Below are 14390 nucleotides of genomic sequence, written 5' to 3'. Positions count from 1 at the left end.
CCATCCTTTGGCTCAGCTGGATTATGTTGCAAAGCAAGCTCAGCAGGCAGTCAGTTCCTCAAGGCTCCTGTAGGAAATTGCAGATGCAGCAAGGGGAAAGACTCTACTTGGGTCCTTAAGGTCCAACTGTGGCAAGCACTTAAGATATATTTAGCCTACTCAAGGCTGGGGGAAGGGCACAATTCCCCCTTTTTTGTTTTTTAAGGATGAGCTGGAGGCGAGGGATGGAGGGGGACAAGATTTACTTGTTTTCCATAATCCCATAGGGTAAAGGGTGGCTAGGCGACCGACCGTGCCTATCTTAGGTCAGTGGCTAAATTGCTCCTGTCAGGGAAAACAAACAGCTTTTTGATGTATGTCTCTGTCTTAGGCCAGTAGGAGCTCAAGAGCACTCTTACCTGTCTCTGGTTACTAGCCTTCTATAGCACACTCTTTCCCATTCAGACCAAAGCCATAAAGGACATATGAATAGGCACTCAATGTATTTCTTCATAGCGATGAATGACTGCCATGGTGAATAGCTGAGCTTGCTGAAAGCGATCCTGTGTGAAAGTGCAAAACACAGGTGCAAAAGTTAAAAGCAACAAAATTATAATTAATGGTCCAAGCAGTGTAGAAATTAAAGATGTAAGCTATGGGGAAGTGGAGAATCTGGATTCAAACCATCCCTGATTCTGTCCTTTTTCTCTTTTCCTTTTGGCTAGTCCTTCTTGAACTTTAGCCATAGAATCCTTCACTATTCCTGAATGATCTATATAAAGGTAACGTTCTTCATGGAGGGCTGTAGTCCTCCCTGTTAAAGGAATAAAAGATTAGGAGCTTAAACACATGCACTAACAGTTGTCTGAAATCCAGGTCCTGTCCAATTTTATCCACTGCAAGTGTAATTTCATAAAGAACTGCAACTAACTTCCAAATATGTCTCTGAAAATGTCCAAAACCAACCTTCCAAATGAAGACTGCCATTTCCTTTTTTTTCCCAGTATTTTATTGATTTCTAGACCAGTCCATGGCTGAGTCAGAATAACTGTCACATTGAAGGAAAGAGAAGAGTCATCATAACTCCTCCTTTTGAATTTTTCTGAGTCAGTTTCCACAGTCTCCATGTTCTCTGTCCCACAAGGTCTAAAAGCTTAAAGCAAGGCAGCTTGTCCAAACTGGGATATCGACAAGCAAAGGTAGGTCAAGAACATATGTCTAATACAGCTTCCTGTCACCATTGTCAAGGTGCTCAGCAAGCTCACAGGTCAGCATCATTCTTTGTCCCAGCATCAGAGTTGTCTCACCAATCACTCTGGCAGCTATCACGCTCCTGCAGCATCCTGAGGAAAAAACACAAACATGCCCTCTTTCCCATATTAAATACCTGATCAGGATCATACCATATGCCAATAAGTGGATCCTTTCATCTCACCTAGGCATGAGTATAACTAGTTATAGGGTGCCATAGACACTCAGCAGAGAGTTCCTTGGCATCCAAATTTTAAATTTTTAAAAATAAAAAAAAACATGATTTAAATAATGTGTACAGGGACATAATTCCCCCTTTTTTGGTTTTTTTTGAAGATATTGTTTTAAAGTTCCACAATATCTTGTCCTTGAAAATTGTAAAGAATAATATGGGCAACATTAAATTGTCTACAAAACACCTCAAATGCTTGACTGTAATAGCCAGTTCCATTTTCTGTTTTAATCTGATTTGGAACACCAAGCACAGAAAAACAGTTCGGGCAATGTCTAATCACGTTTTTAGTTGCTTCTCCTGTTAAAGCAGTTGCAACTGTAAAGCCTGAAAAAGTGTCAAGTCACATGTACATGTTTTAATTTTCCAAAATCAGAAATATGAGTACCATCCATTTGCAATAATTGATTGGGTATAAGTCCTCAAGGATTAACACCATTATGTGGCACAGGTAGAAATTGAGGACACTGAAAACAAGTCTTTACAATTTGACGTGCACATTCTCTAAAAATACCAAATTATTGTCTCAAGCTATTACTATTTTGATGATGTAAAGAATGAGATTGTTTAGCTAATTTTCCTGTAAGGCCTATAATCTGCATGGTATACAAGTCTTCTGTGGTATTGCCCTAAGGGGTCTGTCCAGGCAATCCAGTATGAGCTCTTAAATGTCCTATAAAGTAAGGAACAGTCATGTTTCTTAAATTAAGCTGTATTTGTATAAATAACTGTAAAATTTGAGAATTGGCAGTATCTAAAAATGGAACAATTTCAAGCAATTGTAAGCCACGAGCTATATATGGCTACCAGTATACAAATTAAAAGCTTGATTTTTCAACATTTCAAAAATAGCGGCTATAACACGTGATTCAATTATTTATGCTGAAGTGGAGGGAAACTCAAAGAGAATGAACATGTAATCAAATCACATATGCTGCTTTCCCATTAGATGAGCCATCTGTAAATACAGTAAGCCTACTCTCTATTGACTATATACTCAAATTTACAGGAAATACAAAAGCATTCATAGAGGCAAATTGTAATAACTTGTCAATTTTGCTTGAAAAATTTGCACATGCAATAGGCCAAATATCAGTATTGTGCAATGACCAATTCAATTGCTGTTTGGAATAAGGAATAAACATTTCATCAGGTTCTCAAAACATTCTTTACAAAACACTTTCATGACTCTATCCTACAATTCTGTGTTAACACAGCAACAGCTTCACAATAGGGTGTTCAAACTTTACTTGGAGTCGAAGAAAAATGAATCCACATTAATGGTCCCTTTTGCCAAAAAATTGCTGTGGGCACATGAGTAGAAATAATGCAAACAGCCAACAATTGATCTATAGTCTATATAATGTATCTGTTGTTAGCTAATAGCTCCCTCTACTTTCTGCAAAGCTATTCATTCCTCACCACTTAATTTGCATCCCCCTTGAGAATATCAAACACAGGCTTAAGGTGAGGTCTTAGCCAATTAACATCTCCTAGAAGCTTTAAAAAAGATTTATTTATTTTATGTATATGAGAATGTGGGACCATGAAAGGCAGACTGTTTTCTGGTTGAGCTAGGTTTAAACCCCAGTGACCCAACAGATAACTCTGCAAGGAACAGAAGGAAGTTTGCCAAGCTCCCAGACACCAGGCTCCTGACATGAGGCCCCAGATTCATAGTTCTGTGGCCATCAGTCACATAGGGCAACCCTCCCATCAAGCTCCTGGTATTCTGTCTGGACTCCACTCCCACAGTTACTTAGCAACAGCCAGGTGTGTTCCAACCCACAGTTACCTGGCAACAGCCAGGTATGCTCCTCCCCACCGTTACCTGGCAATAGCCAGGTAGGCTGGCCTACTATAAAAGGGCTGCTTGCCCCCTCCTCCCTCTCTTACTCTTACTCATTCTTCCTGCTTGCTTCTCTCTTGCCCTCTTGCTCCCCTTCTCTCTGCCTTCCCTTCCCCCCCCCCTCCACGTGGCCATGGTTGGCCTCTACTTCTCTACTCTTTCCCTCTCTCTGCCTTTCTCTGCCTCTACTCCATGACAATAAATACCTTAAAACCATAGACTTAAAACCATAGACTGTCTCTTCTCATCAGGACCCACCGTGCTGGAGCAATGGAGCAAGTTTTTCTCTAACAAGCCATGTCTAATCTCCTGCTTAGGCCTCCCTACTCAAGGCTGGGAGAAGGGCACACATTCAGGCTATAAAACTCAGCACACCTTCCAAAATGAAAACAAAGGCCTAATTCATCACAGTCTTTAGTTCTAGGACAGTCTCTAGATGTGCTAACCTTGCTTTCTGGCTTCTGTTGTTCTACTTCTGGTTACCATTAACTAAAGCATGTTAATCCAGCACATGGTTTTAGTGCTTAAAAGGTCACCCTAAGAAAGGCTCAGGGTTACTCTGGGATCCTAAGCATCTGGTGTAGTTGCCAAGCAGTGAATAAAGACTTTCTACAGGCTTAAACTAGTGACCAAGTAGTCTTCTCTGGTGGGTATCCCACATACATTTTTTAGTAGAAATAATTTTTTAACTTTTTTTTAAGATTTATTTATTTTATGTATGTGAGTACACAGGTTGTGAGCCTTCATGCGGTTGTTGGGAATTGAATTTTTAGGACCTCTGCTTGCTCTGGTCAGTCCCTGCTTGCTTCAGCCCAAAGATTTATTTATTGTTTTACATAAGTACACTGTAGCTGACTTCAGATGCACATATGGGGATTTGAACTCAGGACCTTTGGAAGAGTAGTCAGTGCTCTTACCCTCTGAGCCATCTCTCCAACCCAGAAATAAATTTTTTTTAAGGAATTGGACAAGTGAAGCTGGAGTGATGGCTCAGCAATTAAGAACACTTACTGCTCTATCAGAGACCTGATTCCCATTCTCTCACACATCAGAAGGCTCATAAATGCCTGTCACTCCAGATCCAAGGGTTCAGACACCCATTTTGGCCTCCCTTGACATCCATGCATACAAAGAGACACACATGTCTTATAAACTAAATAAGACAATAATTGGGTGATTCTTTCAGCCTCCCGACCTAAGATCTCTGGGTTTGCTCAGGAAGACTCAAAGGGAAGCTGAGTCCCAGCTGCTTCCCCCACATGTGAGGGGGCCATGAGTGTGAGGGAAAGAGAGGAGTGGGAGAGAACCCGCTTCTCGCCATAGTTCTGGTGCTCTGAGCGGGCAGACAAGGGAAGACTGTGCACACTTTCCACGTGGCCCCAGGTGGGCACCTGGCTGTGTTAAGCCACTGACCCCACATGACAGGTGGTGGACAAGCGGCAACCCCAGGTACCAGGTTCTCAGCCTCTGACATCCCACGCTGGATACGGCAGAGGAGCTGAGAACAAAATAGGGGCTCTGGGGATGAAGGAAAGAGAGGACAGGGGAAGAGGGGGCACTGGATGGTTCCCACGTGGGTGAGAGTCCTTGGTCAGGTCCATGGCTGGAGCACAGAATGGCCTTCTGGTAGGAGATTAGATGCGGCTCATTAGGAGAAAGCCTATCCCATCATTCAAGCACGTGGGCCTTTATGATCAGAGAAGGTCTATGGTTTTAGAGCTTTATTGTAGAAAGGCAGGGAGAAAGGAGAGAAGGTAGAAAGAGAGAGGCTGGCCATGGCCACATGGAAAGAGGGAAAAAGGGAGAGAGAAAAGGAGGGCCAGAGAATAAGAAAGGTGAGAGCTTAAGAGAGAGAGGAGGGGTCTAGCAGCCCCTCTTATAGTGGGCTGGGCTATCAGGCTGTTGCCAGGTAACTATGGGGAGGAGCATACCTGGCTATAGTCAGGTAACTGTGGGGGTGGAGTCTGGCCAGAATGCCAGAAGCTTGGGACATTGTGTGACTGATAGTCACAGAATTATGGACAGGCACCTGATTCTGGGAACGTGGCTTGCCTTTCCATCCCTTGTAGATTTCTTTAACAGCCTGTACTGGGGGGGGGGGGGGGTCAACATGCATACATACAATATGTAACAGTAAAATAAATCCTGAAAGAGCGAGAGCAGAGAGGAGTACACAGTGAGATCTGGGTCATCCCGCAGAGACAAGGTGGGGCCTGGGAGAGAGACAGGCCCTGAAAAGAAAGGGCTGCTCCACACAAAAGGCTACTGCAGAGTCCAGGAGTCCAAGGGAACCACCAGGAAAGGATAGTCCCCTACCATACATGCCAGGACCCCAGGAACCCTGAAGCTGCAGAAACCAACAGTCCTTGTTCCCCTTCCTCCACATAGCACAGAGCCTGCTGGAGCTGGAGAAATCAGAGTGATGGAGGGATCGGAGGACTAACCTTTCTACTCAGGCAGCTGTGCCAGCAATTCTTTCCGTAAATGAATGCTGCTCTCATCCTTGAGCAAGGAGACCTTATTTCTCTGTAAGCAGCAGTTCGTGCACAGACTCATAGCTGGTCAAAGGTCTGAGGTTAAATTGTGCCAGGAGCCACCAAGGAGAAGCTAAAAATTAGCAGGTGATCTTCCTGAGATGGTTCCAACATGGACTGTCAAAATTAATGACAGATTTGCTTCTCTAGACAAAGCCAAGAAGAACTTTATTTTAGGAATGATTCCTGCTATCAATATGCTTTTCCTGTTATTGTTAAGTATATATAACAATCACTAAGTATTAGCCCACCCTTTTGAGCAGATCTCTGCAGAACAATGAAGATGTACTTATTGTCTTGTAGTGATACTTTATAGACAAATAGATGGTTTCTTAATTCTTAATGATGATCCTATAAGAATTCCTAAAATTATATTAGTAATTATCATCGTTTTTTTTTACAATAGGACTGCTATTAAATCCTCTCTGATAATCAAAACTGCAATGATAACTCTGCCAGTCTTCAAGTGTCACAAGTTAATTGCTTCTGAGACAGCAACCAGACATCCACAACTTGGAGCACATTCCAAGAAGTTGTAAAATAATTACTTAAAGGTCATAAAAAGGGAAATGAAGATTTACTATAGGTGCAAAAACAGACGATAAGATATTGACTGGATTTATCTATACAAAACTTCAATGATAATGTAGAAAAGTTATGGTTTTTAACTCTCCGTGAACCTGTTGAGTTAGTGACACAAAATGAATGCTTAGACAGATAATTATTCCCAATAGATATGCATATAGACATTCTCTGTTATAAACTTCTTATTCAATTTATGATTTGAATTTATGTATAAACGTGTGATGAGCTTTTTACCATGTGATCATTTACTCAGAAAGATGTATCAGTGCTGAGGACAAAGAGAGGACAGCTCTGACCCCCTTTCTTAGAAAACTTTCATAGGAAACTTTTTAGAAAGAACTTAGAAATAGAGATTAAAATTTAAAGTGTCTCTTTTTCTTCCAGTGACTTCAACTAGAAGACTGGGAGTTAGAGCCTTGCAATATCTGCAGAGTAGAACAAAGGCTACATTACTTAATTCCCCTCTGTTTTACTATGAGGTACTAAATGCCAGAGGCTGTAGCTTTCTGGCCTCAGAACAACTCAGACAGACATGTCAGCTACAGAAGCAAAGTGACTTAGACTTAAGATAGTGTCTTAGTTAGGGTTTTACTGCTGTGAACAGACACCATGACCAAGGCAAGTCTTATAAAGGACAACATATATTTGGGGCTGCCTTACAGGTTCAGAGGTTCAGTCCATTATAATCAAGGTGGGAATATGGCAGCATCCAGGCAGGCATGGTGCAGGTAGAGTTGGGAGTTCTATATCTTCATATGAAGGCTATTCATGGTAGACTGACTTCTAGGCAGCTAGAGAGGGTCTTAAGCCCATGCCCACAGTGACATACCTACTTCAACAAGGCCATACCTCCTAATAGTACCACTCCCTGAGCTAATCATATACAAACCATCACATTCCACTCCTTGGGCCCCATAGGCTTGTTCAGACATGAGTCTATGGGGGCCATACCTAAACATACCATAATGAAAAATACATTTAGGGACTTCAAAAGTCCCTGTAGTCTATAGCAGTCTCGACAGTGTTAAAAGCCCAAAGTTCAAGGGCTCTTCTGAGATTCTTTTAGTCACTTAACTATAATCCCCAAAGCAAGACAGGAAACCAGCTGGGCAAACTCCAAACTCTGCATCTCCATGTCTGATATCAATGCAGTTTTCAGATCTCCAACTCCTTTTTTTCAATTTTATTGACTGCAATAAACTTCTTTCACTGGGCTATTTCCATTCCCTGTTAGCAGCTTTTCTCAGCAGATAGACCATGGCTCTGACATCTCAAACATTTTGGGGTTTCCAAGGCAACTTCAGTGTTACAGCTTCTTGTTTCAATGTCTGAGATCTACAAATGATCTTCTGAGCCTTTGGAGGACCAAAGGGTTTGTTATAACTTCTCCAACTCTGCCCTCTGTAGCACTCTAAGCTCCAGTTGATCCATTGCCACTGCTGTTCTTGGTGATCATCCCATGATACTGGTAATTCCAATAACGGTGGGGCCTTCCATTGCAACTAGGCTTCATCAATAGCCTCTCATAGGCTCTCTTCATGGTGCCAAGCCTCAACTCCTTTGCATGACTCCTTCAGTCCTGGGTTGTCAACTGCATCTGAGGCTGCACCTTCACCAATGGTCTTTCACGGCCTCTCACAGTGCCAAGCCTCAGTTGTTCCTCAAGACTCCTTCATGTCTTCAAAACCAGTACCACCTGGGTGACTCTCACACATTACCAAGTCCAGCTGCAGCACGAGGTACAACCTTGTCATCTCTGGAACACAGCTTCTTTGTGCTCGCAAAAAACACTTCCCAGAAGATTTTGCCTCAGTGATGCTGGTCTCTTCTTAATCACCACTAATTTCTTACCTCCAGCTAACCAGCATCAATTGTACCAGTAGTTCCCTTTTCCTCTTGAATATAAAGCCAGAGACACATGGCTGGAGCTGCCGAGTTCTACTGCTTGCAGCAGCTGGTCCCTTGTTCTATTACATTATCACTAAATTCCTCTTTTCCAACCCTGACACTACCTAAGCTTGGCTGACCTGGATCTTGTTTTGTAGACTGACCTTGAACTCAAGAGATCTGTTCGCCTATCTCCTGGGATTCACAGTGTGTACCACCACACCTGGATTTAATCTTTTCTTCAGCTAGAACTTGCTGTCTCAGACTGGCCCCCATGAGCGGTCCATCACATATTCAGTGATCTCCTTCTCACTTTAACTGGTCGGTAAAGGCTAGAGCCTGTGATTGGGCAGTGGAGGGAAAGGTGGGAGGGAGGTCTTTGAGAGTGGGGGCAGGTGGAGAGAAGAGTATAAGAGGGGAAGGAGTGCTGATAGAAGAAGAGAAGGAAGCAATGGAGTGGATCAGCAGGACCAGAAGAAACGGGAAGTAGCAAAGGGTCTTATAACTGGGGAATAAGCTAGTATAGTGTTAGATCTGCCCAATCTAGGCACATAACTTATAATTATAATAACTGGGCTGTGTAGTTTTTATATGGGCTTATTGGCGTTGGAAAGAATAAATTCCAATGTAAAAGTTGGAAGCAAACATTCCCACCCTATCTACGAGTCCAAGAGGGACATTATTATCTCTACAGAAACCAAACAGACCTGCCCTCTGCTCCACAGGGGGAAGCTATACACCATAGACAAATACCCTGCACCGTGGGAGAAGCTATACTCCATAGGCAAACATCCTTAGAGGCCCAGGCTGCCACACCCCTGAGACCAGATATTTCAGTGTCATAAGTAAACTGTTCCCTGATAGCAACAGACACCCCTTGGGCACTGACTGATTCCTGAGAGTAGCCTGAGCTGGCCCTGGACCAGAAGAGGCTATCCATGGCTTGAGTAGTAGCTTTAGTGTGTAGACTCCAGAGTCCAGAGCCCATGTGCAACTCCCAGGTCAGATATTTGCATAAATTACTAGCTATGAGGAGCATTGGCTGCTGCTTCAAAGAACCTGGGTTCAGTTCCCAACACTCACATTGGGTGGCTCATACACCAGTAATTTCAGTTCTAGGAGGCCTAATGCCCTCTTCTGGTCTCCAAGGATGCTGAATACATATGGTTCACAAACTCACACACAGACATACAAATACACATAAAACCAAGTAAAATTTTTTCCTTTTTTTCTTTTTAAGTAAAACACAGTGCCAGTATATTGGTAGAATTGTAAAACCAAGTGAAATTCAATTGAAGGCACTTGGCAGAGAGCCGCAGGTGCAATAGGGCCAATCAATGTTTACTGTAATTATTATTAATTACCCAATAGTGCTGCTGAGTCTGTGGCTCTGCCTGTTTTGTAGCTCTGTAAACCATATGAGCTTCCTTGGGCCTCAGTTTCCTATCTGTGAGTTAGAAAGGTAAGCTGCCATGAGGCTCACAGGTAGAACTCCTGCTCTCCTGCCTAGAGCCTCCCAGTGAGGTCACAGTTGGCAGAGGAACACTTACTGAGAATGTGGTAAGGTGCTGAATTTCACACCCAGCACTGCAAAAAACTACAGTGCAATGCAGCCTAGTGCTATGGTAAAGTCTGTGACCCTGGTGCTCTGCTAGCCTGAGATGGAAGAATCTTGAGTTCCAAACTTGAGTCCTGGGCTACATTGGATGATCCTATCCCTAACAAAGTGAAACTGTATACTCTCCCAGTTAGGCTGGTGACTGGTGTGGTATGCCAGTGGCTTCACTTGGCTGCCCATGTGTTTTTATCACTGACACTGTGAGAGATACATTTAATCCGGTCTGATTCTATCACAAAGGGAAATGGAATTTGTGTGGTAAGGACACAGACCAAATTAGGGAAGGATTAGCGAAAGAATTTATAAAGTCTGGGCTGGGCCTAGAACCTGGACTGAGAAGGGCTTGCTGCTGAGCCAGGAGTCACTCAGGTAGGCTTTGCAGGGATGTGGCATGGGGGGTGGGGAGAGTACAGGAGTTTGAGGCCATTTTCTATTTTTGTAGGTAGTAGGGAGTCATATCAGGTTCTGAACAAGGAAGACAGTATAGGGTCTGAAAAGGGTGTCAGGAGCCCCAGGCCTGCCAAGAGCTGTAAGTTTGCATGAGATTACTCACGGCAGCTGACAGACCAGGCTTCTCAATTTGGTTAGCTACACATGAGAGAAACCCTGGTGACAAGAGAGACATAAACAAAGATAAAAAAGAGACAGAGAGAGGTATAGAAAGAGAGATGGTGGTGGAAAGGATGAGAGAGAAGTGCAGAGTCTGAGCCAGGTGTTGGCACAGGCCAAATGAAGACAACTGGCCCTGATATGCACTGGCAGGACTCAGCAGGGCAAGGTTACAGACCTGGGTCTTCCGTACTCACAAACCTTCATTCTGCCCTGGAGCCAGGAAAACTAAGGCTGCCAGGTGCAAACCCCACCGGTGACCTGGCTACAGGAATCTTTAGAGACCTACCTGTTGTCCACAGTCCCGCATGGTCCCCATACCTGTGTCACTAGATTATAACTGGAACCTGAGATGGCTTTTTTTTTTTTCCTTTAAAAGCCTAGGACCAAATAAGCCTAGGGCTTCAGGCTGGTGAGCTGGCCAAGTCCTCCCTGCAGCAGACTTGGGCCTCCTCCAAGACTGGTCAGCAGGAGGGTGGGCATGCAGGGCCTGCCTATAAGGCCTGGTCCTCCACCCTGGGTTGCTCACTCAGCCCCGTACCCATGCCCCAAAGAAAACATGGAGGCCATTAAGAAAAAGATGAAGATGCCCCTCCCGAGTGTTGGTAGATGCCAAGGCTAGAAAAACAGAATACCATCGATGGCGCTGAGCAGGCTGAGGTGCACAAAAAAGTGCCAAAGACAAGTGCAAACAGGTAAGAGCCCTGTGCTGTGCTGTGCTGTGCTGTGCTGTGCTGTGCTGTGCTGTGCTGTGCTGTGCTGTGCTGCCTCTGGGCTGTTTAGCACCCTCTCTGTGGTGATCTTTTCTGCTGCCTCAGGCTGGACCTTCATGAAGGGCTTGGCTTAAGAAAGGGAAATCAAGTCTGTGGCTATATTTTTCACTAATTGTGAGTGGTTGGTCGAGCTTAATCTCCCAAGAGAGTCTAGTGCTCAAGAGAAGCTTCCTCAGTCCCCAAGCAGCTCTGGGGCCAAAATAATGGTGGCAGTTTGTCCTGCTTCTCAATGGATTTTTGTTCTCGTGTGTGTGTGTGTGTGTGTGTGTGTGTGTGTGTGAAAGAGAGAGAGAGAGAGAGACATACTTCCCTGTCCCAGAGGAAAGAGGGGACTGGTACCCAGCTCTTCCATCCTCAGCTTTATTCCCTTGAGGCAGGGTCTCTCCTCTGATCCTGCATGTGGCCTGGCAGCGGTAAGTACTGGTGATCCTCCTGTCACTGACCTCTAAAGTGTTGGGGCTACAGTACAGGCGCATCCATGGGGCTCTTTTTATTATGAGTGCTATGGATTTGAACTCAGACCATCAATGTTTGTGCTGTAAGTGTTTTATCCAGTGAGCCAGTCCCCCCAGCCCAGGACTTTTTAAAGTTATTTTTGGTTTTGGTTTTGTTTCTATATTTTCCAAGTCTTTTTTTCTCAAGGAAACTGCTAGGAGTAACTTGGGTGGAAATCCAGGTGTCTCTCGTTTTATTTGTCTGCATTGTGTTTGCGGGGAGTGGGATGCACACATGAAGACTGGAGGACAATTTTAGGGATTGCTTCTTTCCTTCCATCTCTGGAGTCCTGGGTTCTCAAGCTTGGTGGTGAGCACTTTCATTCACTGAGCTGTGGCAATGCTGTTGCTTTCGACTTAGGATCCAGATATGTAGCACAGGCTGGCCCACAAGTTATCCTCCTGTCTGAACCTCCCAGGTGCTGGGATGACAGAAGTTCACCAGTGTGCCTGGCTAGAGACCACCATCTCTAAAGCCTCAGTGAAATCTTAGGATGCTCTGTGATGGCCAGATATGGGATACCAGGTCCCAGGGGCCTGGAAAAGAAGGCAGGGCGTGGTACTGAAGGTCAGCCATTCCTGCTGGTGATGGAGGCTGCAGGTTGGCTACAGATAACAATATGGACTTCCCTTCCCTAGACTGCAGGAAGACAGAGGGAGCCAGTCAGGACCCATCTGAACCAACCACTGTCCCCATGGCCCCCAGGGACCTCCAGCCAGATCCGGTTCCTGACTGTGCCTGTCCAGTGAGGAAGCGGGATGGAAAACTGGCCTGGCTGTTTCCTGCCCCACTTGCAGCCCAGGGCAGCAACATCTGTTACTGCTGCCCTTTGACCCCATATCCTTCCTCCACTTCATTGAACTGTGTATTCTGTAACCACTTTACTGTGAGAGAGAAACTGAGGCCCAAAGCACAGTGGCTGGACAGGGAAGGCTTTGGGCATGGGATCTGGACAGGAAGTGACTTAGGCCTGTTGGTGCTGTTTCCTTTATCTTCCCACCTCCTGCCACCGGAAGCTTTGGAGTGTGTAAAAATGGCAGAGTGGGTAAAGTGTTCGCCACACAACCATAAGAACCTGAGTCTAGATTCGCAGACACTGTAGAAGTCCAGCACAGCAGGGCATGTCTGGGGGAATCAGGAACAGGCAGCTCCCTGCCCAGCCAGTCTCACCAAACTAATGCACTCCAGTTCCAGTCAGAAACCCTACTTCAAAAAAACAGAATGGAAATCATGAAAAGAAGATGCCCACCATTAACCTCTGCCTTACACACAGGCAAGCACACTCACACATATGCACATGTACACACATACACTATCCACATACCAAAGATCACTTCCTGTATGTTCTGCAGCTGGGGCCTGTGGTGACTTCAGCTGTAAACACAGCTCTGTCAGTCAGTGAGCCCAGGCTGGAGGGAAGAGGGACGTCCCCAGCCTTGGGGTGCTAGAGGGAGGAGACTGAGTGAGCACCCTCACAATGGATAGCAGAGCCTCTCATCAAACCACCATTGACATCCAAGTCCTATGTGGTCCTAGAGTCCGTTCTGCTTTCAGGGACTGTTTGCCACTCTGTAACATGGGACTTCTGTGAGTCTGCATCTCTGTAAGTTCCCAACTGTTCTTGTACAAATGCTGTCTCCCAAACTTTAGGAACTCACTTAGGTGCCCAGACAGGTAAGGGGACACATGGTGGTCATCCCAGCCCTCTGGAGGCAGAGGCAGAAAGTTCAGGAATTCAAGCTCATCCCTGGCTGCACAGGAAGAATCCCTAGGCTACATGAGACCCTCACAACACAACAGGACTAGAGAGATGGAGCAGTGGTTAATATAGCACCTTCTGCTCTTAACATATCGCCTGGGTTAGGCAACTTACAACTGCCTGTAACTCCAGGGCCAGGGAACCCAATATCTCTGCAGGCACTTGAGCATGAGTGTAGACACACACACACTTAAAAAAAATTCAAAACCCCTCAAACGCCCTTTATAGCCTATGATTCATGTCCAGTGGAGTCAAATCTGATTCACACTGAGAGAGTTCCCATGCTTGGCATACAGTAGGTGCCCTATAAATACTCCACTCCACAGGTCCAGAAGGAAGACAAATGGGTGAAGGCCAGTCTTGGTCTTTGAGGTGTCTTTAAGGGAACTGAATGACTCTCTTAGTCAAAGACAGCTACCTACCCTAAAGTGTTCAAAGTTCACCAGATCAAGGTATTCATTATGTAGATGGGGAAACTAAGGCCAGAAAAGTGACGGGGGTGGGGGCACATATCTGGGGCTGAGAGCAAGACTCCAGGCTCTCTGTCTAGAGGTCAAGGCCCTCCCTTTAGCCTGAAGTGCTAGGAATGACGTGATGGGCCCAGTCACATCCATCATAGTGGCAGACTGGGACAAGGTCCAGAGTGGCCTTGGAGATGTCAGATAAGCCAGCTGGAACAGCTGTCTGCTGGCTCGTCTAAGTCTGGTTCTACCATCTAGAGGGTAGGCTCTAACTCCTATCCACTAAAGAGTGTCTGCCTTGTGCCTGCTTCCCATCAGCCCAGAGCCTCAGGACTTCCCAGGTGGCACCTCTGACAAG

The 14390-nt window shown here is 45.1% G+C and overlaps 1 long non-coding RNA gene across 1 annotated transcript; it reads right to left on the bottom strand.

Moving 5' to 3' along the window:
• Positions 1-11865: 11865 nt before the first annotated feature.
• On the bottom strand, positions 11866-13546 carry LOC147002384 (uncharacterized). Its single transcript, XR_015048631.1, has 3 exons — positions 13137-13546; positions 12888-13018; positions 11866-12348 (listed from the first exon to the last, which is right to left on the bottom strand). It is a non-coding gene; the product is annotated as an uncharacterized LOC147002384 (long non-coding RNA).
• Between the last annotated feature and the right edge of the window lie 844 nt (positions 13547-14390).

This window comes from Mus caroli, unplaced genomic scaffold (assembly GCF_978045245.1).
Source record: "Mus caroli unplaced genomic scaffold, Mus_caroli_1 scaffold_10, whole genome shotgun sequence".
Taxonomy (NCBI): Eukaryota; Metazoa; Chordata; class Mammalia; order Rodentia; family Muridae; genus Mus; species Mus caroli.
Note: the sequence above shows the minus strand (reverse complement) of the source record. Positions and strands in the feature narration are given on the sequence as shown.